The 22,430-nt window shown below is 43.0% G+C and overlaps 1 protein-coding gene across 2 annotated transcripts in view; it reads right to left on the reverse strand.

The window, feature by feature from the left end:
- The window catches only part of tln1 (talin 1), a 92,828-nt gene extending 71,613 nt beyond the window's left edge, over nt 1–21,215 (reverse strand). Inside the window, exons 1-2 of one of the 2 annotated variants that reach the window (XM_076284441.1) lie at nt 21,037–21,215; nt 2,930–3,000 (exon numbers count right to left, since the gene is read on the reverse strand). The gene's annotated coding sequence lies outside the window, so the exon portion shown is untranslated. Of the gene's footprint in view, nt 1–2,929; nt 3,001–3,511; nt 3,688–21,036 lie in introns of those variants that run through there. The other variant, XM_076284442.1, reaches the window with a different exon arrangement.
- Nucleotides 21,216–22,430: the final 1,215 nt, after the last annotated feature.

Raw genomic sequence — 22,430 nt, forward strand, 5'->3', positions numbered from 1 at the left:
TAAAAGAAGTCACACATCTGCTTCTGAAGATTAGCCAGTGACTGAATTCAAAAGGCCAGCGGCCCGAGGTACCCCTATTAACCACAGACCTCTCTCTCCAAGCTAGGAATGACAGCACACAGCTGTGTGTGGGGAAGAGATGAGGGCTCGACTGGAACAATGATTTACACAGCACCGAAATGATTAAGCTAGTGTGCCTACAACTGAAGCTGGTCTTATAATGGCATTATGTGTGTAGCTGCATGGTTGCAGTGCACTACGAATGTGGACTAAAGTGGAGCTAGCCGGCCCATTAATTATTTGTGGATGACGTTTTAATGTCCGTCTCTCCAATGGCGTACCCCCTCCGTCTTTCTTCAGCTGAGGAGCATACTGTGGGAATACAGCACTGTGCAAACTTCTTTGCTTGAAGTATTTTTTTCCCAGGAGTTCATGGTTACGTCCCAAATTCAGTGCTCAACAAAAGACCATCTATAGTCTTGTGCAATGTACGTGTGTAAGAGAGTAGTAGTCAATGGTATGGTGTTATGTACCTCACAGTCTTCAACTCCAATGAGGAAAGTATGTGTGGACACAATAAAATACAACAAACGTACCATATTAAAGAAAACATTATAGAGTTTTGGTCTAAAAATAGCGTGCTGCCTGGTTAAAAAGTGCACAGAAACCTTGTAAACACCACAGACTGCCTTGTTTACACTGATAAAAGCCTGCCAACATGTCATGCTGTGATAGCTTCCCTCACATTTTCCTGAGGTGTTCTGACCCATACCACAGAACATCATAACGCACAGCCTGGATAGCCAGTGGAAATGCCAGGTGTGTACTCCTGTCCTTCACATCACCACGTCATCAAAACTAATTCAAATGATTATACTAAAAAGTATTGCTCATTAAAAACCAAATTATGCTGAAAACCAGCAAATAGTTTTACAGTATTGCTTCAAGCTGTAATCAGCGCACCACATGCATTAAGCTGCAGATAATGTGCACTTGCTATTCAGAAAGACTTGTACATGATAATGTTCTTGAACTGTCCGCGCTCTGCAGCTGCAGTGGGCTGGTCTCTCATACTTCCCTTTTTTAAAACAATGAGCTGTTTGGAGGGGGAGGCCGGGGCCAGTGGTATAAATAGAGCTCTTACTCTTTGGCCCCGTGTGGGCCCAGAAAGGATCAGTTTCTGGGGTCAACGGCCTAAGCCCTACTGCCCAGCAACTCTGAAAATAGATGCACAAAAAAGTTATTGAAAGAAAGAGAGAGAGAGAAAAAATATGTGTGGTTTCTCTTCTGTCTCCAGACCTCTCGACACAGTTTCGGCTGACTAGGTGAGAAGAGGACTTGAGCATGTCACGTTTCGGTTTCTGATTGAAAGACCTGCCTCAAGTTCCTCTGTTTGAGGCCAAACCATTGCACTGAGCAGTAATAACACAATAAGATGCAGATACCCATGTCGATCGCAGCTCAAGCCAAGATTATTACTTAAGTCATGACATCTTCATTGTTACTAATCACTCTTAATCAACAGTGCAGTTTATTTGAACCCAAGACATTTTAAGATAATAACACAAAGACTAAATATGAGGTGAGAAGCTGTAAAGCTCTTTAAGAATTCCCGTAAATCCAATTCACTGACCAGGTACACAATGACCAGTTTTTCACTGCCCAAGAATTGACACGTCAGACAGAAGACTTGGCAGGTTGTTTAAATTTCACCTCCTGTCCTCAGACAACAAACCTCTGTTGTTTATAGTCACACTGAGGTCACAGACTAAACAAAAGCTTAAAACAACAGCTAATCCAGACAGTTGTGTCATTTTCAGAGTAAATACCAAAGTCTGATAGTATTTACAAACCCAATTAACTGCACATACAGCAGAGAGCCCTGATGAGCCTTTCTGGTAAAATCTTAATCAGTGGCTCGTGCGCTACTCATAGAATAAGCCACTATTTCCACTATTAGAAAGTGAGCAACATTCACTCATACCTCTGGCATCTGGTACTGAAAGAAAGGGTCAGAGGTTGAAATACTGAGACGCCCGTGACTAACATCCACCCTGCCAATCACGGCACGTCTAACAACATAAATACACTTCCAGTGTGTGCTAAGACTAAATAATGGAATATGTACACACTTGGGATGAGAGGAAATGGGGCAGAACATTGCGCTCTTCTTAAAACATGCAAGTGTACAGTGGTCCCACCAACAAGGCATGCAAATTATAACGCTGTGCTAAGTGGTGGCCCCAGGGTGTATCTTGAGACAGCTGTTGGCCTCAGCTTGCAAAAAGGGGGCCCCTGACAGCATCAATTACGTGTTCACACATATAGCTCAAATGACACACTTGGGTGCTTTCTCGGTAAGGACAAGTCCTCACCGTATTAAACTGACAGGCAGTTTTTAAAGGTACTACATGCAAGCATTGTATGTCTATCACTGGCAGCACAGGTTTCCACGGGACTCTACTGTGGAAACCTTCAATTAAATAAAGAGGAGTGTGGCTTGGTGGATTTTCTGTTAGTTCAATTAGTGACAGCTAGATCATAGCCAAAAGGAAGTAATGACAATTGAAATTCCAAATTGAAATTGAAACAACAGTTACAGCTACAGCTAAAGATGGGAAAGATGTGATTGGATAATCTATTTCGTCATAAGTTACATGTATGAACTAGTGTGGAAACCTAAGCAGTCACAAAGGGCCTTCCTTGATAGAAAAGCTGTAACCTGGAGGATCTGCCAGTTTAAATCTTAGAAGTTCCAATAATATATTTCTGATAAAAAATACATTTCTGATAAATCCTTAGTGACATTCTAAACCAAATTAAAACACAGTCAAGCATTTACTGATCATCCACAGTAGTAGAGATGATCAATAAACACATTTGAGTACAGACCTCTGCAATGGGGGTTCTCATTAGAGTGTAATGTTACCTGATAGAAACTTGTGGTTATGGGAGAGGTCCTCCCGTTTGAAAATGGCAGTCTGGGGTCTCCTCGTTTCACTGCAGAGAGAAAGAGAGAAAAATGTAAAAGTGATATTGTGCTTAACACAGCTTACAATACAGAGTGTATGAACGTCTTTCCTTCATGTACGGAAACTAATCAAGTATAGAAGCAATGATTCATCATGGTGATATCTATTAACAGATCAAAACCTCAGCAGACAGCTCGATGAAAATTCAGTCTGCACTGTCTGTCTTGATCGAGATAACTGAAAGCTTCCCCCGGTGCCGAAGTACTGCTGATAAATGACAAGCAGTAAGGGGAGAGTTGGTATGCACACTAAGAATAAGGGGTGAAAAGCTGATAGGGATTACATGCAGAGTGCAGTCATAAAACTCACACCAGAGTAGGCAATGCCACATCTCCTGGAGGTGTCAGATAAGATCTCCCTGGTCTCTAGACTTACATGTTTAGCGCCAAAAACAAATCTTTGCCCTCCCATGCAAAACTTAAATCCACAACAACAGTCATCACCAAAACACCTACATGCAGAAATGGGCAAACACCTACTTAAAAGGGTAAGAGGCAAAGCTTATTCTTTCTTTAATATCCATCTGCAATGCAGTCCAAACTTTTCGAAGCCATGTTTAAAAAAAACAAAAAAAAAAAAACAATCAGAGTGGTCTCAAGGGGCTGGTAGCGTTGCACGGGATTCCCCCACCCAAAGCAAATGATGCATACACCGGTCAGTTTCGTTATTTCTTTTCTGGAGAGCGGCGAGACTGAAGGGCTGGGGATGAGTGTGAGTAATGTTCAGCTGAGCTGTGTGTAACGCTGGGCACGTCCCACTCTGGTACTGCTGCAGACCTGCTGCAGCTCACTTACTTCCTGGAGGGAGGGGCAGCCTAGAACGTCACTACTGTGTAAGAGAACGTAGAGCCTCTCCCATTACCGACACATACAGTCCACACACACACACACACACACACACACACACACACACACACACACACACACACACACACACACACACACACACACACACACACACACACACACACACACACACACACACACACACACACACACACACACACACACACACACACACACACACACACACACACACACAATTTGAGTGCAAAATGCAGAAAATACTTTATTGGTATGACCATTTAATAACAAATAGTATTGCCAAGGAATAGAATGTACAGAAATATAGCAAGCCTCAAAACATAAAAATACAGAATATAATATGTGTAGTTAAATCATAAGCTCTTGGTCTCATTCTCTGTCTCATACATAAAAGTACACCCTCTCTTTCACATGCTCATGCACACATATTCACACCACACACGTACAGGGTTTCAAAAGCACTGTTGCATCTTGCACGTCCTCTGCAGCCTTCCCCTTAACTGATGTCAACACCTAAAACCTCACTCTCCTTTTCACTTCTACCCGCGTGAACCGAATTCTTTTCTGGTCACTTGTTGTCAATCAACACAGTCCCCGATCAGTAAAAGCGCCTGTGAATTTTATTTTGGCCCTGCGTTATCACTCATTCCATCGCCCATGAAATAACATCTCGAGCCTGGTGATGCCACTGCTGCCGCCACGGCTGCAGCTATTTTCTGCTCCCGTCTAGGTGATTCAAGTGTCAGGATTCAAATTCTGGGCAGACAGTCTCTCAGGCCATACGGAATGCTTTCACAGTAGTGGCAGAAGCTCTCTCTCTCTCTCTCTGTCTCTCTCTCTCGCTCGCTCGCTCACTCACTACCTCAGTCATGATGTCATTTCCTGTCTCGAAAGCCTCTGCAATGCCATAAAAGGGAATTTTAGCTATCTGGAGACGCACACAGAGCACAGAGCGCAGCGCAACCAGCTGGCTCTCCCACAGCTGGGAGCTCTGCATCCGGTGCAATTAGACTCAGTAGAGGGACGGGAGTGTTTGTTTAGCTCCAGAAAAAAAAAAAACAAGGAAAATAAAACATGGAAGCCGTCTAAGGCAAAACATGTGCATAGTTGTAGAGAGAAAGAGGGAAAGACAGAGAGTAGTTCATCACAAAAGGAGATCAAGTTGAACGGTGTAATGTTAATGCATGTCCACAATGTTTGTTATGACAATGATAAAAGAAAATCTATACACATGATTTTCTTCAAACGTATTAAGAGCAAGATTACAACTGTCTGGATTGTTTTCTCACAAGAATGTCCAACTCTGTGAAAAGGAATTTCCACTATCAAAATCCAACTGCCATTTACCACAACCACATATCCCTAGTAGTTCCCTGTTGTGTTGTACTAGCAGAAGTGAAAGACCACACTGCGGACCCTTCCTCGAGCTGCACCCAGCCCATCCTGAGTGAGAGGAGAGGAAGTCCGAACTGGGCTCCTCATAACCTCCCAGCTTCCACACACAGAAACAATCCGGGGGCTGGTGGGGGCTTGGCTTGGGTAGGGGTTGGTCTTCCAAGAACCAAACAGCCCACAAAAGCATTAATTGGCAAAACAGGGCACTCATTCTCTGACCAGTCCAGCATGTCCTGTGTTGGGTGCCGCTCATACTCTTTTGGGTGGAAACTAATGGTGGGGGTAGGAGGTTAAAGAGGGTTGGGTCTGAGACAGGATGCACTACTATGATTAATGTTTTACTATGAATAAAGTAATTGTTACTTTACATGAGCATGAGTAATGATTGACAAATTCTTTAGTGCTAGACATCATAAAGAACCATGGGCAATATAGAATTGCACAATAGTTTTGCTTTCATTTCATTTATATAGTGTTATTTCCTTGGACACTTGGACCTGATTGCGGTACAGACACTACAGTCTACATGCAGCAACCCCCCCAACAACCAATTTGTTTTTGGGTACAAAAACCTGAGAGGGGTCTGACAGACTGACTCCAGCAGCAGTGGCTGCAGACAGACCGCTGGTCAGACAGGGGCTGGGCAGGGTCGGGTGTTTATGTTTTTATTCCTGACCGCTCCTATCAGTGACGATATGAAAATGCAGCGGGCGAAAGGCGAGACGCCCCCACCCCCCTCCACCGCCATCTCTTTTCCCACCCCGGTAACCGTATCTAAGCAGGCGCCAGGGTGTGAGCAGGGCGGCAGCCAGGACAGGAGGGACGTCCGCCCGTCCTTTGGCAGCATGCGAGCGGCTAATTAGGCAGGAAGAGGGGAGCTGATGCTGTAATCAACATGCACAGCACTGCACGCCAAGCCCCTGAGGGGGCCAGCAGGCGCATTAGCCCCCATTAGTATGGGGCCTCTGAAGACGCCTGGGCCTAATGTGAGCAGCTGAACCCTACTTTTCACTTCCAACGGGCCAAGCGGGACGCTCTGCCACTTCTGGAGCTCGTGACAACAGTACTGAATCTGCAAGAAAAACTATTTCCTTTTTGCCTCGCTTCCATTCATTGAGTACTTATTAAGTGTTCTCCTCAGGTTTTGCTACTGACTATTTACAGACCTCCAAAACATTTGGCTAAAGTTTTTCTTGAAGAGTTGAGGGCAGAGAGGGTTGAAGCGGAGCGGTCAGTAATCAAGGATCTTTGGTTGAAGAGTAGGTGAACTGTTGTCAGCCATTTGCATAGAGTTTGACTATTTCATCACAAAGGGTTTCAATGTCTCTACAACTATTAAGGACTTATCTGATCATTTCTGTGTGCTCTTTGATGTGGCTATGTCTACACACCGTCTGAACAGATCTATTAATTTATTTACAATCATTTACTATTCTTTGCTTTTGTTTATGTAATGCACATTGAATAACCCATGTGTAAGAAATGCACTATATAAATAAACTTGCCTTCTCTTGCCTTGCCTACCAGTAGAACATCAAATGCCAACATTAGCCAAATACTGCCTTGGCTAGTTTAAGATATAAAAAGTTCCATGACGACACAGAAAGTAAGTAAACAGTCTTGGCCACCATTCAACCGTTGTAAGGTTTAACCTGACGTGAGCGAGAGGGTGGCCAAGTCTTCCCTGATATGATACACAGGGAGGGAGGGCTGGAAGACTTATTTCCTTCACTCGGATCTCCTGCCTGGCTGGACGGACGGCCAACCAGCTGCTAAATTCAGCACCGCTTTAAATCACTTCACGGAAGGCAGACGCATTCCGCTTACAAAGGGTCATTCTGGGGTCATTAGATAGACATCACACCACCCCCATCCCAAACACACACACACACACACCAAAACATGCTGGTGTATCGGCCCTCATTTAATATGGTGACGTTTTCACTCTGCACCTGTCTCCCTTTAAGGACACTGTCTCCCTGAGTGTTTTCTTTATATATTGCTGCAATATTGTTGAGCAGAAGTTAATGAATGACCTTCACCATGGAACTAAAGTATGATTCCAGCTGCTCAAGCCGGCTGATGAGAAACATTAATCTTTAAAGAAAATATTGAAGGAAAAATTGGGGGGGAAAAACATTAATGTCAAGACAGGGTATTCATTCCAAATGCAGATGGAAAAAATGATGAAGGGGCCAGACGGAGATCAGTAGCTGAAAAGGTCATATATTTGTCTTTAAAAAGTCATTTTAAAAGTCATTACACATTTTATGGATTGGCAGCGGACAGAATAGCCAGACCAGAACGTTGTTCTCTCGAGGTTTCAGGTCACACCATGATGACTCACCAGTGCACTACCCCATGGCAGCCATGACACAGAGATGCTGTACATCTCAATCAAGCTGCCTGCGCACTTAATTAGGCCGGTTTACCATCTCCGCCGTCCGGTGTTCCCACATCTGACTGCAGCTCAGCAGAAAGGGAGTGTCAAGCTTTTCCGCTCATGATTCTTCGAGTCGTGGAAAAATGACTCCTTTGTCAGATTTCTTGCAATCCAGAGGCACCATGCGAGTGTTCAAATAACTCATCCGGGGCAGAGAAGATGGTGTGTTTTTGTACGGTCGCTAAGAGGAACCTCTGACAGCGGCCGCCACTCCCCGAGTGGACAACAGGCTCTCTGCCAGTGGATTATAATAGCCCATGCCTGACACAGCCCAATGCAGCCAGAGTCTCACAGCCTGAACTGAACTACAGTCAGTCAGGCGCTCCTCCCCAAAACAAGTTCTGCTCTACCACACAGCAAAGTCCAAGAGCGAAAAGGAATCGACAAAAAAAGTGAAAGATACCACAAGGTCAAGCCACAATGTGAAATATGCGAGTGTGTCCTAGTAAACAATGCGACGTGGTCAAGTGCATATTTTACCTTCAGAAACAAGTCAAACATATTGCAAAGCTCATGCACATGTGCTCATGCACATGTGCCCAATTCATCAAAAACTGACAAAAAGGATCATGCTCCTACCCTTGACACCAACATTACGAGTTCAATTCCAGGTGTTCCAGGCACACATTAGCAATGTCAGAGACTTCATTCTCCAGAGTAGCATGAGTTTGAAGCCATTATGTTTAAGGTAAAATAATTACATTGTGTTTCTTTAATATAGCTACACAGATCCTAAACCAGGGTCTATTGCTTAAAATGAAAAAAATACTGTTCAAAAGAAACTGTACTGACAGTTTCAAGTTACAACAATTGTCAAGTTACACAATGGCCATGGAAACAAGTCTGGAGCTGCTCTGCTCTGCTTTACAACATTTCGCCTCAGCGGATCAACCAATCAATATGGGCCTTCATATAATGACAGCGTGAGCTGTATTCCATGACCTGTATGATTTCAATGGCCAAGGTCAGCACGCAGCATATAGGGCATTGTGTTTCATAGCAGGGGGTATGGGTGTTTTGATGGATGATGGATGGAAGTTGCACGGTTGCAGACAGAGAAACCTCTTGACAGCGAGACTCTTGTATGCAAGCTGCCAGTACATGTCTGCGCTTTCTGCCAGAGATTACGCAAATCCTTGTAAACAATGTTGGCCATGCGGTTGAGAAACGGGTGGCTTAGCTCTCAGTCTGGGGAGAGAAGGATGGAGAACATCGGTATGAGGCCAAATCCGGAGACTAATTAAAATCTGTGTTTCTGACTGCATGCGTGTCTCCAGAAAATCTCCTCCAAAGAGATAATGAATCGTGATAATGCAGTGCTGATCCTGGGCCAATCCATTAGCTGGATGTGAAGTGTGAAAGTGCAAGAGATACTGGTCATTTGCTTGGATGATTTTCTGCTGTTATAATGGGAAAGTACTTTTCCTTTGAATTTGCAGCTTGTAGATATTAAATGACACAACGTATTTCTTCCAACAGCTGTGCGTCCAAGTTGTGTGTTAATTGTGTGCTGGTGACAAATTCACACTGTTATTGTTACTTTTTGCACATCAATGTTTGAAACGGTACCATAACACTGTGGTCTGTTTACTTTGGCTCAACTGCAAACACCTAAAATATGTGGAAAACACTAAAATCCATCTTCAGACACAACAGTAAGGCCAAGTCAATATGACTATGATGAGGGGGATGGTGTCCAGTAACACTTCAAATCTTTCTTTTCCTGTGAACATCTGTGTCTAGTATGATTCTGCTTTATCTGGACAGATTCACTGAAACCAGATATCTTCTAAAGGGTCCCATATTATTATTCACATTAACCAGTAAATGCATTTGAGTTCACCATGGTTTCTAGCTAAAGCTACAAAACCTACCCACCACCATTTATCCATCACCTTTTGTGTTGCTATCCTGTATGGTCCCTAATACACATGTGGCAACAGTGTAACATTTTTCTGTAAGGTAAGCAACACAGCCTTCTCTGTCTACATAACTAGACACAAGCATAGACACCCTGCCAGTCACTGTAATTACAACCATGGTCCTGATGATGCCTAAGCAGGCAGTCCACTTGACAATCAGCCAGTCGTAATCTGCCCTCTTTGCTTTCCCTGCTCAGTCTAGTCATTTCCTTGACCTCCTGGTCACTGAAGGACAGCGTTTGAGGGAGAGCTGGTTTGCATCACTTGACCTCCGGCCCTCGCCTATCTCTGACCACAGGCTGTGTCATCGCATGTCTCCCAGGGAGCCTATCTAACCGAACTCCATGGCAATCAGCTGACCAAGGCAGGACGGCGCTGGCCCACACGACAATGCGATTATTAATAATACGACTTTATCTCTGCAGGCCAGAGGAGCAGAATGTTGCCATCACATCAGGAGAAGCACCACCATTCATTCATCGGGCTCCACCACATGGAAGTCATGGGGCTAATTTCCGTGTATATTTACAAAACACACAAGGCTGGCGTCTTTTGGTCTGTCCTATCTGTTGTAACAAATGTGCACATTGAAAATATGGGATGGGCAGGGGAGGTCCTACTGGGTTAACGCAACACAAACAGTGGATATGGACAGGTATCTCAAGGTTTACCTCGAGCAAACATCTGGGCATTTCACATCTGTTAGAGTTCTGGATTTGGACCAAAATCCAAACTGTTAAACTTCATAGCATTTATCTCACATTTTCAGCGATCCAATTCACAGTAGGAAGTCTACACAAGAATCATTAGTACATTCTCTATGCATACACGCACCATAAAAGTGCCACTACAAAGAAGAGTCATGCATTTAATTTCCCTCCACAACTTTACCACATTCACTCCACAAACCCAGCTGTGGTGTATGACTGCGAGCGATATCTGGGTAAAGGGTTTTTTTCCGGTCTCTTGGTGCACGCACCAGACCCATATGTTGTTCCCAGCTCGGGCCCCAGCACCATTAAACTGTGACTTTCGCCACTCCAGTGTGAAGCCCACCAAGGCCCACTCCAGTCTGCTCCCCCAGTCTCCCGCTGACAGTGGATCTGAAGGGGCTTTGATGGCTTTAACACGGGGGGGAATGTAAGCAATAGTCCTCGAACATCTGCTTGATCTGTCAGATAAATCCGTGGCTTTAATCTCTTTCTCTCTGTACACATTCAAATGTAGAATGCAGGGTATCTGCCGTGCATAGCACAGTAATCGGCTGAAGAGCAAAGAAAAGTGGGCTTGTCTATGTTAAAAAAAGGGAGGCAGTCCAGTTCAACTCAGGAAAGGCTGTTGACAAGAGTGATGTCTTGGACGCATACTCTGCATTTTCAAGCAGATACGCAAAACTGAGCTTCACCATCTCTTCAGTTGGCAGTGCAGTGCACCAACAAGCTTTGCAAAAAGTTTCAACTGAATAGCCATCTGTTTAACAAAGACAGTTTGGAGTCTAGATAACTGCTTGTGGTGAGTCACTGTGCTACTGCTCTGGTCCAATTCATAAAATGTAATGAGCTAAATCCTTTGAGTTTCAGCAGAAAGTTTCCCTGCTCTGAAATTTCCAGTGATTTGAAGTTTAATTTCCACAAATCAACCTGGCATTAAAATCACCAACACCTTAAAAAATTCAGTAAACTTCAAAGGCCAGCCAGGACCTTGAAACAGACCCAGGTCTGTTGAATCTGCTGGAGTGAAAATGTATAGCAAGGAAGTAAACACACACACAGACACACACACACACACTCCTTCACAAGCTGCAGCTCCTTGGTGGAATTCCGTCCCGCATTCTTTCAGAATTCCTCAGTGATTCTCCATGGACCTTTGGCCAGTGAGGTTGAGAGGGAGGGCCGCCGTGTCTCCTTCACAGGGCCGTAGGGGACGGCCCAGAGGAATACACTCATCTCACACTCCCTAAAGGCCTAGGGCCAGAGGGACCTCAGTAGGAAACTGGGAACTTTAATTAGAACTACAGAGGGAGGATGTGACATGGACCATCAAGAAACCAGTTGCATCAGTTGTTGTTCCATATAGGACAAGAGGCACGGTAGATGAGTGTTAATTAAAGTAATTCAATTAATTAGAGTATAAATAACATACACCATTTACGTATGCATGCATCTGTATATGATATGTTTTTATATAAAGGAAATCAAACTTTTACATAAGTCTGAAGCTTTGGATGTAGGTTTCCTTGCTGGGGAGGAGTATCCAAAAAGTTTCTTTTTGAAATGGTGGAGCCAAACTGATAGGATGCCAGCCAAGCAGCAAAGTGTTTACATTGTGGGCCTCGGGACCCGGAGTTACAGATCTGGCATGCTTGGGTAGAGAGTGACCGGGCCTCTGAAGAATTCAAAGAATTACTAAAGAGTAAAACCCACCCAAGTAATTGTGCTGGGAACAACATGTGTGCAACTTTGCCTAAAAGGTGTCTATAACAAACACTTAAATACATCTATTTGATGTTAAAAAACACAAAAGAATCTTTTTTATGTAATATTTGACAATTATTTATCTAGAATATTTGGATGAGCTTTTCATTTCACCTCACAATTGTGATGTTGCATCCTAATGCGATTAGGCAGAGAAAGCCCACTCATTTCTCTAATATTAGTTATCATAAGAGCCTAGCCAAACAGACCACACTGACAGAGATTAAAAATGATGGCTCCCTATGGGCAAATTGGTTCATTTCATCGCAACAAAGCCATGGTCAGCTGCAACAATGGGGGTCTTTTACCACACGCTGAGAATGAGCAGTCAGAAAGAAAGCCTCGCGCTATAGCATGAATAGCACTAGCTACTTAGCCATTAATCCAATTACACTGTGACATGTTGTCATTCTTCCTTGGCCTCCATGTGCAAAAAGAGTGTCATGGCACTAAACAAATCGAATTCACCTTTGTAGCCCACACACAAGGGCTGTCTCCAACCTCTGTGAAGTTCATTAATAAGGTGGTAAAAAAACACACATGCTAACTCCATGGTGAAATGGAGAAAAGAGAGATAATAATGACTGACATATATAACCCTTACAAACTACATTCACTTCTGCTTACTTACTGTGCAGTGAGAGCTATAAACTTGACTGATATAAAACACTGCTATTTTGAGGTCAGTTCTAATGATCACAGCACATTCCAAACCCTAAAATGCTGACACTAGTCCATGGTGTAGATGTGATTGGTCTGAATGTAAACTGGCTGGAATTGAACCATGTCCTGAATCACAGAGAAAATAAACAAGAATCCTGAATGAGGAGGACCCTGCAGAACATCTACCGTGACAATGAAGTTTGCGGACACCGCAGAATACCAGTTTTAACAAGAGCTCTTTTCTGAGCCTGTAGGGCAGAAAAACAAACAATTATCAGACCTGAATCTGCCTTGTTAAGACCTTGTACAGCGTCTTTCGCAAAAAGTGTCAGCTCAGTGACAGTAAGTGGCAGCAGTCTTGTGCTGACAGGGCTGGTGTTGTAGAGACGGTGTAACACTGCAGTGCTCAAATTCTGAGGGCAAATGCCAGCAATATATAAGGGAAGAGCCTTACTGAAGATAATTTACTGTCCACCATCTTTCCGCTCACACTGATACCTGCTATTTGCAGTACTTCTTTGAGGAAGTATCTGCTTGATAGTGAGGAAAGAAAAGTGCAAAGCAATTGAGGGCTGCATGAATAATGGCAGGATATACATGCCACAACAGATGGACAGAGGGGGAAGAGAGAGACGGACTGGGAGAGAGAGATTAAAAGAGACCAGAAGAATGAGAGAGGAGGGGGCGAAAGGATCCTTGTTTGTTCATACCCATCTCAAAAGAGGAAGTGGAGAGTTCCGACATTTTCACATCATCAAAACAGCTTTTAAAATTACAGCCTCGAGCTGTGCTAACACTTGACGAGCAGCTGCTTCTTCACAGACCAAATACCTCAAATTAAAGTGTGCACAATTATCGTCAGTGACACCACCAGTAAATGCGTGTTGCTTGCTCTCGCTAAATGTGGGTCAAGGACAAGAACAAGAACTACCATTGGTGCACAGAAAATCTATTCAAAGCTGGGCTGTGTATAAACAGAATGCCATTTAGTGACCGCAGAAATAAGCCAGAGTGAAGGCAAAACCTGCGGTTCAATTACTTTCACCTTACGCTGAAAAAGAGCCATCAAAAAAAATAAAAGCTCTTCCCATTATAAACAATTCCAGGGGAGTATTTCAAAGTGAATATATCTGTTGTTGCGGTCCTTCAGTTTTTCAGAACACTGCTTGCAAACAAAATGGCTTATCTTAGACTGGGCCATAATATTTCACTTTCACTCAAAACTTTTTTGGAATTCATCTCTCCTGAAAGGACAGCTCCTTGTAAGGCAAAATAAGTTTGGTGAGGGAAACGACACAAACACTGGTGTATTGGTACCAAAGAGGGTTGAAGCAGATCTTTTTTGGTAGAATGGGCTTGGTTTGTACTACGAGCTCCATCATGCCAGTGCTTGACAAGTTGCTACCATATTAAGAACAGACAAACAGATATAACTGACATGAGTAGACAGCAATGAGTCAGAGGATTATGACTAGAAGGGTAATATTTACAAAGACTATAACCTGTGTTGTTCTTCAAAACTTTGCAGTAATATCCAACTCATTTTTTCCAAATACTGTGGTGACCAGCTCATGTTTTTCCCTTTTAAACGCTAAACTGAACTACTAGAATTGCTAAAAATATTGGGTTTGGCCAGCAACTCTGTTCATACTTGGGTCTCAAATGTTTCAGGGGGGCAGTGCTTAGACTCAGTGCGGCTTGATTCCAACTGTAGCAATGACACAACCGCCCAGCAATGCCAGAAATCCTACATGGGCCATAAGCTCCTGGCCAAACACAGGAGAGGAATGTCTTTTGTGTATCTTTGGTAGTGTTGCTTTGTGTAAACCATCACTTGGAGAGAGATGAGGTAGGGCAGTGGATAACGCTCTCAGGGGATATGTGAAAAGGCAAGGATGACACAAACCAAGGCAGAAGCATTAGCATATAGCAAAGGAACTGGTGAGGGAGTTCATGGCCATAACTCTATTACTAGAGGAAAAACTGGCTGCTTATTGCTTTGGAGAATTTATTTATATCAAATAAAAACTCTTTCCTACCACCACAACATTTATGTTTATGCTTATGGTGTTTAGCAGATGTCTTACTCTTATTACATTGGGAACTATTACATTTCTGAAAAACTAATAGAGTCTACAATCCAATCTATGAAACCTTCATCATGGCATTTAAAGTAAATGCTATAAGTTTGAACTAAACGAGAGGAAAATGCTTATTTTGTTAGGCATGTTCTCCACACATTTTGGAGCTTGAAATAAAAAGTACAGAGTGCAGACGCTCCTGAAAATAAACTACTGAGCTCTATGTAGTTAACATACACACACACACCCATCCTGTTCATATATAAAATATCAAACATGCTTCCACTCACTGATGTGAATCACATTAGATCCCTCTACAACAGCAAGTCCGGTTGTAGTATCACACGGATGATCTAAAGCCAACTGACCTTGATTAGCTTTTACACATTTTGAGCCTATTACATGGCAAGGGAATCCGCCCGCCCTCCCAAAACAAATGATTTCTTGCGCCACAGTAATAACATTGGCGTGGCGCTTTGACCAAATATGGCTGGCTCGCAAACACACTGGGAAGAGGGCGGCCTGCTGCACCTTGAGACAAACCACACGTCCAGATCTCCTAAATGGGAATGCGGCTGGGCCAGGGCATGCACGGTGCTCGCATAAATCCAACCGCTGCAGGGGCTTCCAGCCTTCCTCTCAGCTCAAACCGCTTCTACCATACTAGGGCGAGAGAGGACGTGAGATGAGAGCACACCAACTGCAAATGCTGGCAATGTGGTCCTGGCAAACAGCAGATAAATAGACGATTGATATGGTTTGTATTGAAATTAATCTGCTGATTCAGAATGATGCATGTGCTGCAACTTGACCTCTGTTTATCAATACTAATTGCAACGGGCACAGTTGTGGCAGTTTGTTATGGGGACAGAGAACAGAGGTCTACTGAGATACTTAAGTCTGCTGTTGTGAACGAGATGCTCCTTATAGTTTCTCACCATTGTTGGGGTCAGTGACACACCCAGTGACCTCCCTTATGGGGCATCCATAACCCCTGTCCAAAGAAAACATCCTGTGGCTGTCTCTTTCCGTCTCTTTTCGCTCTTCCCTTCTGTTTCTGTGTCTTTCTTTTTTCCTCTCTTCATACATCCAAAAACACTTTACGCCAGACCCACTGTGTACTTACCGTGTATAAATACATGCGGGTCGCCACCACTACTTACTGTAGAACACGGTGAAACCATCTATCCCCATACATATTCTCAACAGTTAACATTCGGGCCATATATAGTTTAATAACACACTCTGCCCAAACACATACGAAAAAGGTCTGATAAGGTTTGCATATGGATGAAAGACAGGGTGCTGCTGAGTCAACAACTGAAGGAATGATGGTGGCTAAATTAGGACCGAATACACCCTTTTTCAAGTAACTGTCTGAATGAACTGTGACTAAGGCACCGATGAGGACAGAAGTTTATATTTGTATAACTGGTGAGCCATGCAGAACTTTAGGTTAGTCATCCATCCATTTCCATTCATCCATCCATATTACATTAACAAACAAACCACTACACACACACACACACACACAGACACACACACAGAGTCTCTGCCACACAAGATAGTACCCTGATTAGCCTGACTATATCAGTCCTCCAGTGCTGTGGTGATGGAGGAGGCACAATACGATCAGCTGTTCCAGTCGAGTGAAACAACAGTGCTGTAGTAATGCTGCATTGTAGATCATGGAAAACAGCATCATGTGCTCGAAGCTCACATCAAATGATAAGGCCAGCCGACTGGCTGGAAAATAAGATGGCTTTCACATGATTGGTGCTTTCATGTAGGCGATACATGTGATAGAGCAGAAAAAAGAAGAATTCCTCTAGTGCAAAAACGCAAGGGAAACGAAGCCATGACCTCAGTTGAGAAATACGAGAGAACCTTTTGGAAGAAAAAAGTACATGAAATGTACCACTTGTAACATGTGGTTAATGGAGATTACTCAGTGAGGTGGTTGGGACACAGTGTTACTGTGACAACAGAACATCCGCAGAAAGGGAACCATACAAGTCAGGAGTCAGTGAGAAAGCAATCAGTTTCCAGTTTCAAAAAAGCCCATCCTCTAGACATCATACACAACATCCTCTTTCCTTGCTGTCCTTCAGTTCTGTCTCCAAGACTTTGGCTTCTAGCATTAAAAAAGCTTTGTTTGATTGCAATGAAAGATCCAGCTCTGTTAAGTTTTTTTTGCCGCCTCTAGCCAAAGAGACAACCTCACATGAGTTAGTGCTAGCAGTTACTCAAAGGACTCGTATCCAGCACCTGAAACGTTAAACGAATTTTCAAAAACAACAAAGGCTCGGATTGTAAGAAATCACATTTGGGAAATATCCTTTTCTTCCCTTTCGTTCCTTTAGCGCGTCTTTTGTTTTTCATGAAAACATCAACGTGCAAAAACTGCAGTACGACTAGTCTCAACTGGCAGACCCATCGGGAAAGGTCAACTTCAAAAAGTAAAAGTGCAAAATATTATGACTGGCATTAGCTTCCAGCTGCTGGAAATACTTCAAAGGCAGGAGTCATGTCTCCAATCCTAACGGCCTTTCCATGGGAAGGGGCAGCCTAAAACCTTTAGAGCAAACACAGGTAGACCATCAGACCATTAGCATACATTAGTGTGTGTGTGTGTGTGTGAGTTGGAGAGAGAGGGAAGGAGAGGCCGGGATCAGACTACACAATATTTTTGTCTTTCACGATGGACACTATGTCAGATGTCAGATTAGGCAATCCTAGTGCCATATATTCATGCCATGTCTAGGTCGGGACACTGGCAACAAGTATGACCCTCACCAATCATCATTTATGCTCTTGCATGCCATCGGGACAGGAGGAAGATCAAGAATTTGTTTGATGCTGGCTGTCTTGAGTACTGAAGGGAAAGAAAAAAAGATTGTGAACCCTTTCCTGGGTGTCACAAGGAGGACAGTATGGGTCATCTACAGTACCCCTCAGAGAAAACTTGAGGTCACAAATGCATTATGTCAAGAAAGTTCCATCACCTTTCCTCTTTGTCATTGTTCCACCTGACAGCAACGACAACATCCCTGTCTCTTATGTTTACATATGCACACACCACATTTCTAGTGGACAATGTCAATGTACACATGAAAGTACAAAAGGTGTTGTGATGTGTCTCAGACTCCATAAAGCTATTGCAACGATTATGCCACACTGCAAGGTCAGTGAATCTCGACTCCCCGACCTCAACCCTGATACCCCACCACCACCACCACCACCACCCTCAGTGAGGGCAGTAAATCATCAGCGCCTCCTGCCCTTTACCTCTCGTCTCAAAAGGAGTCGGCCGGGTCCTGCAGTAGCAGCACCCAGACTCGCTCTCAGACAAAGGAGGCCTTCATTCACCTCCCAGCCCACTACAATACAACACAGTGTGCTATCAATGGCAACCTTGTTGCACCAGACGAGGGCGACTGAAGAAGGAGGGTAGTATGGGGTGGGGGGTGGGTTGGTGCAAAAGGCTGGTGCCCTGCTGTTCTCCAGCTTGACTGGGCACCATCATAATAGCGCAGTAGTGTCTCTCAGTAGTTACTCCTTGTAGCCAAGTCAAGGTCTTTTACGCCAAGTGCTTTCACACCACAGTAAATCCATATCAGCTTGTACTCACACACCCATAACAAAATATTATGCAACACTGAATTCTTTGCATTTCTTATATGTTGTCTGTGCAGACCACACACACACACACACACACACACACACACACACACACACACACACACACACACACACACACACACACACACACACACACCACACACCACACACCACACACCACACACACACACACAGCAGCAGCAGCAGTGAAGTAATTGCCAAATTATTAGTTCAGTAACAGAGATGTAAAACAGCATTAGTATGGTTTTGTCTAATAGCATCAATGATGGTGCTTCGGCATGAAAGTTTTCGCTGCAAATGTAATTCAACACTATTAACAAAACTGGTAATTAGTGCTATGTTTTGGTTGTTGATATTGTTGTTTTGTTGTTTATTATGATGGCGGGCATTGTGTGGTACATGACATGACTGCAGGGAAAATAGATATTGTTGGAAGTGTACTCTCCCAGCAGTAATGACTAATGGCATATGGGACATCAGCAATAATCAATACAGTACTACAAATATGATGTGCTACATCACAGGATGGAAATGCACCAGACCGTGATCCATATAACACAGAAGATAGAACATCGCAAAGATAGCCTACACTGTTATATCATTTCTCATCTAAAGTATGAAGTGCTCTACAAGTCAGCTGGTAAGAGAAAAATGCAATTCCCTGCAATTCTCTGCATCCATCCTACGATAGCAACAAACAGGAGAGCATACCAACTATCAAATGATATTTACCCGTTAGCATTAACCCTTTTTACAATAACAGGTCGATAGAGTATTGCCCACCATGACTAGACTCGCATATTCCATGGCAGTGACTCCTCCTGAGCCATTAGCAAAGTCTATGACAACTGAGCAGTGAACAGTCTGCATGGATGTGATTTCCAATGCCAGACAAGACATAATTGAACTGAATAGTCTTCCAAGCACCCTCGAAAAAAGCCCTCAGGCGGGATGAGACCCAAAAAACACGGCCATAAGTGAGCTACTCCAACTCGGTACTGTATGTGGTGTGTGTGTCTGTGTGTGTAATTGCTGTATCATGATATGTGTTGAATGACAGTACAAACAGAGTAGCAATGTGTACCTTAATCATAGAACTTGCAACCATATCCTGTTACCTATTCAGGCAATGTGTGTTTTATTCAGGTAATGCATGTGTGTTCAGACGCTTGTCACATGTGAACATACTGTCACCACTCACAACAACAAGTAATACAAAGAATATAATTAAATCCCAGGCCCTAAACCACCACACTACCATCCCCCAAATTAAGGAAATATTAATGCAATATGCAACAATCAGGTGACTAAGTCTAAATGCAACTATAAAACAGACCTCTAAGCATTTTGTAGGCTACTTCGTTAAAGCGAGCACTCATCATGCAGTCATGTTCTGCAGTGTTTAATGAGTAACTGGTATTTGACCTACAAATACATATCGCCTGCGGCGACAAAACACAACTTATCGCTTCTTAATGCCTCGGAGAGGGATGGGCACCACACCCCGGGCCATTCTAGTGTTGCAATTCACACCCTGAGGGCCCGTTTCACTGGCATAACATGTTGGCCAACTGGAGGTGACCCACACAATGTAAAGAAACATTTAGTAGGCTAGGTTACAGTTATAGGAGAGATAGAGATAGAACGAATAAAAAGTATGATATCTAAGTGTGGACGTACATGGTTTAGCTTCACATGGGCCCTTTAATGGGCATTTAAAAAAAAATGATGCAAGTCATGTTACTCTATGTGACAGAAAAAGTCGAAACGTGTGACGCTAAAAGGTTAGACGTTTCTCTTTACATGGTTACAATTGTTGCAGGTCTTCTTATAGCTTAGGCTACTGTTGAGTGAAGGAAGTAGCTAATGCATGTTCGATTTACATAGAAATAGACGGTTGAGTTACGTTGATAACGATTCTCCTCCCTACCCATAACTCCACGATAAATCTCGGACATGTAGATAAACACACCTAGGCTACTGGCTAAATTGGAAGAGAACCATAAAGGACTCACCTAAAACTTTTCAGAGGAAGTTGAGACACTCACATTGCTCACGTAGTCGCACTGAACTATGCTACGTTTTCTCTGACGCAGAGCCTACCTACCAGTCACGAAATTGTAGGCCATGCTGTAGTTTTCAGCAAAAAAATACTGACACCGTTAACAGCTTCAGCAAAGCAAACTATCCAACCACATTAAATATATCGTAGGTTACTTCTAATTATAACAGGTTTTTACAGAAATATGTGATTTACTGACATTATCAGGCAGGATTTACTATGTGGAAAAAGTTGACTAGATGAGGAACTCACAGCCGCTTTCTAAGACAGCAGACTCCAGAGGATACTTCGCCCACAGCAGTTCCTCAAACTGGTAACGTTGCATCCGCACACATTTCGAATATTTAATCTATTTTACGTTTTTCCCCACCTAAAGTTGTTAGAACGGCGGAGTCAGAGTAAATGCCTCGAGCAGAACGCCCTTACCAGCAAAGTTTTCTTATGAGGGGTAGCGTAACCTACGACTGAGTTGCGCAAACAAATGAACATTTTGCTTACCTCGTCCGTCCTCTACCTACAGTTCCTGGCCGTTTTCGGAGAACAGTTTTCGGAGTTTACAATCCCTTTCCCCCAGCTGAAAATTATGTTCCGAATGGCTGGTAAATGTCAGATTCTGACTTCTTTGCTCCCTCCCTGCTCCGGTCCTCCGAGGCGGTGTTGAAACTCCACCCTTCCGAGTCAGAGCCCACTGAACTATGATGCGGCGCGGGGCGTAGGGAGGGGGAATGTAGGCAACTAGTTATAGATTTTATTTTCCACCAGTGAGTCAGAGTCAGTGTCAGTGTCTGTACATTTACGTAGAGATTAATTGATCAAATTCATCATCATTGAAGAAAAGTTATTTCTATAGCCTACAGGCATTTTATTTTGCACAAGGGACTAGGCTGTATAAGAGATTTTAGGCCTACAAAGACTTTGTCTATATGCAGAAGTATCATTTTGAGGTAATAATAGTATTGGAATACAGAAACTGAGCTATTCTGGTAAGATTTCAGCCTGGTAAAAGTGTGCACTGTGCATGGACAGTTACTTTTATTTCTTGTGACAGTAGGCTGTGCTCTCAAAAGCTGCCATCTTTTGGCATTAGACTGGAATTACATCTTCGACTACCTGAATAAAATGGTGGTGATATGAATGTCCTGTTTTATGAGGAAATGTCTTGAAGTTGAGAACTATCATCGACCCTTTCCAATACACAAACGAAACGTTTCTCATAACTAGGACTTATTTGGCAACACGCACGTGTTATCATTAACAAAGGCAATTCAAGGCACTCTAGTCTACTTCAAGATGGATACAATTCTAATCTTGTGAGGTCTACATATTAAAACTTTTATGTTATATTTTCTGAGCAGAGGTTTCTTACTTTGTTTTAATGTTGCGTGCGCTTTCATTTAGTATGCCATGAAAGCGCAGATTATCAAGCGCGTGTAGTCATTGCTCCACCTACTGGTGGTTTTGCAGTCACGGCTACCATTGAACACACACTCACACACGCAAACACACAAGCTCAATGACAATATTTAAATGGACAGAAATTTATTTTTCAATTTCATCTGTTCATTGTACATTCCTACATACAATGGTATACATGTTTAATTTTCTAAAAAAGTTATACTTGATCTGACAATTCATTTATTTTATTATCTACAAAATATAAATAATTTTACAGTTAGTCCTGTACATCACTCAAAAATTAACTGATCTGAGATAAACATCTTGTAAACATTTGCCATTTTAAGTTGAAGCCTCTGAGGCGACTCTACCTGGTAACCAAAAAAAATAAAATAAATCTTTTTATCATTATGCAGAATATAACTCTTTGAAGCTGTGAACATACTTTTGAATAAGGCTTCATGAAACTTGAACATTCTGCATCATTGTCCACACGT

Source organism: Alosa pseudoharengus, unplaced genomic scaffold (genome assembly GCF_046254945.1).
Source record: "Alosa pseudoharengus isolate Yale_2024_CS ecotype anadromous, Long Island Sound unplaced genomic scaffold, YU_APseudo_1.1 YU_APseudo_1.1_scf_14, whole genome shotgun sequence".
Lineage (NCBI taxonomy): Eukaryota > Metazoa > Chordata > Actinopteri > Clupeiformes > Clupeidae > Alosa > Alosa pseudoharengus.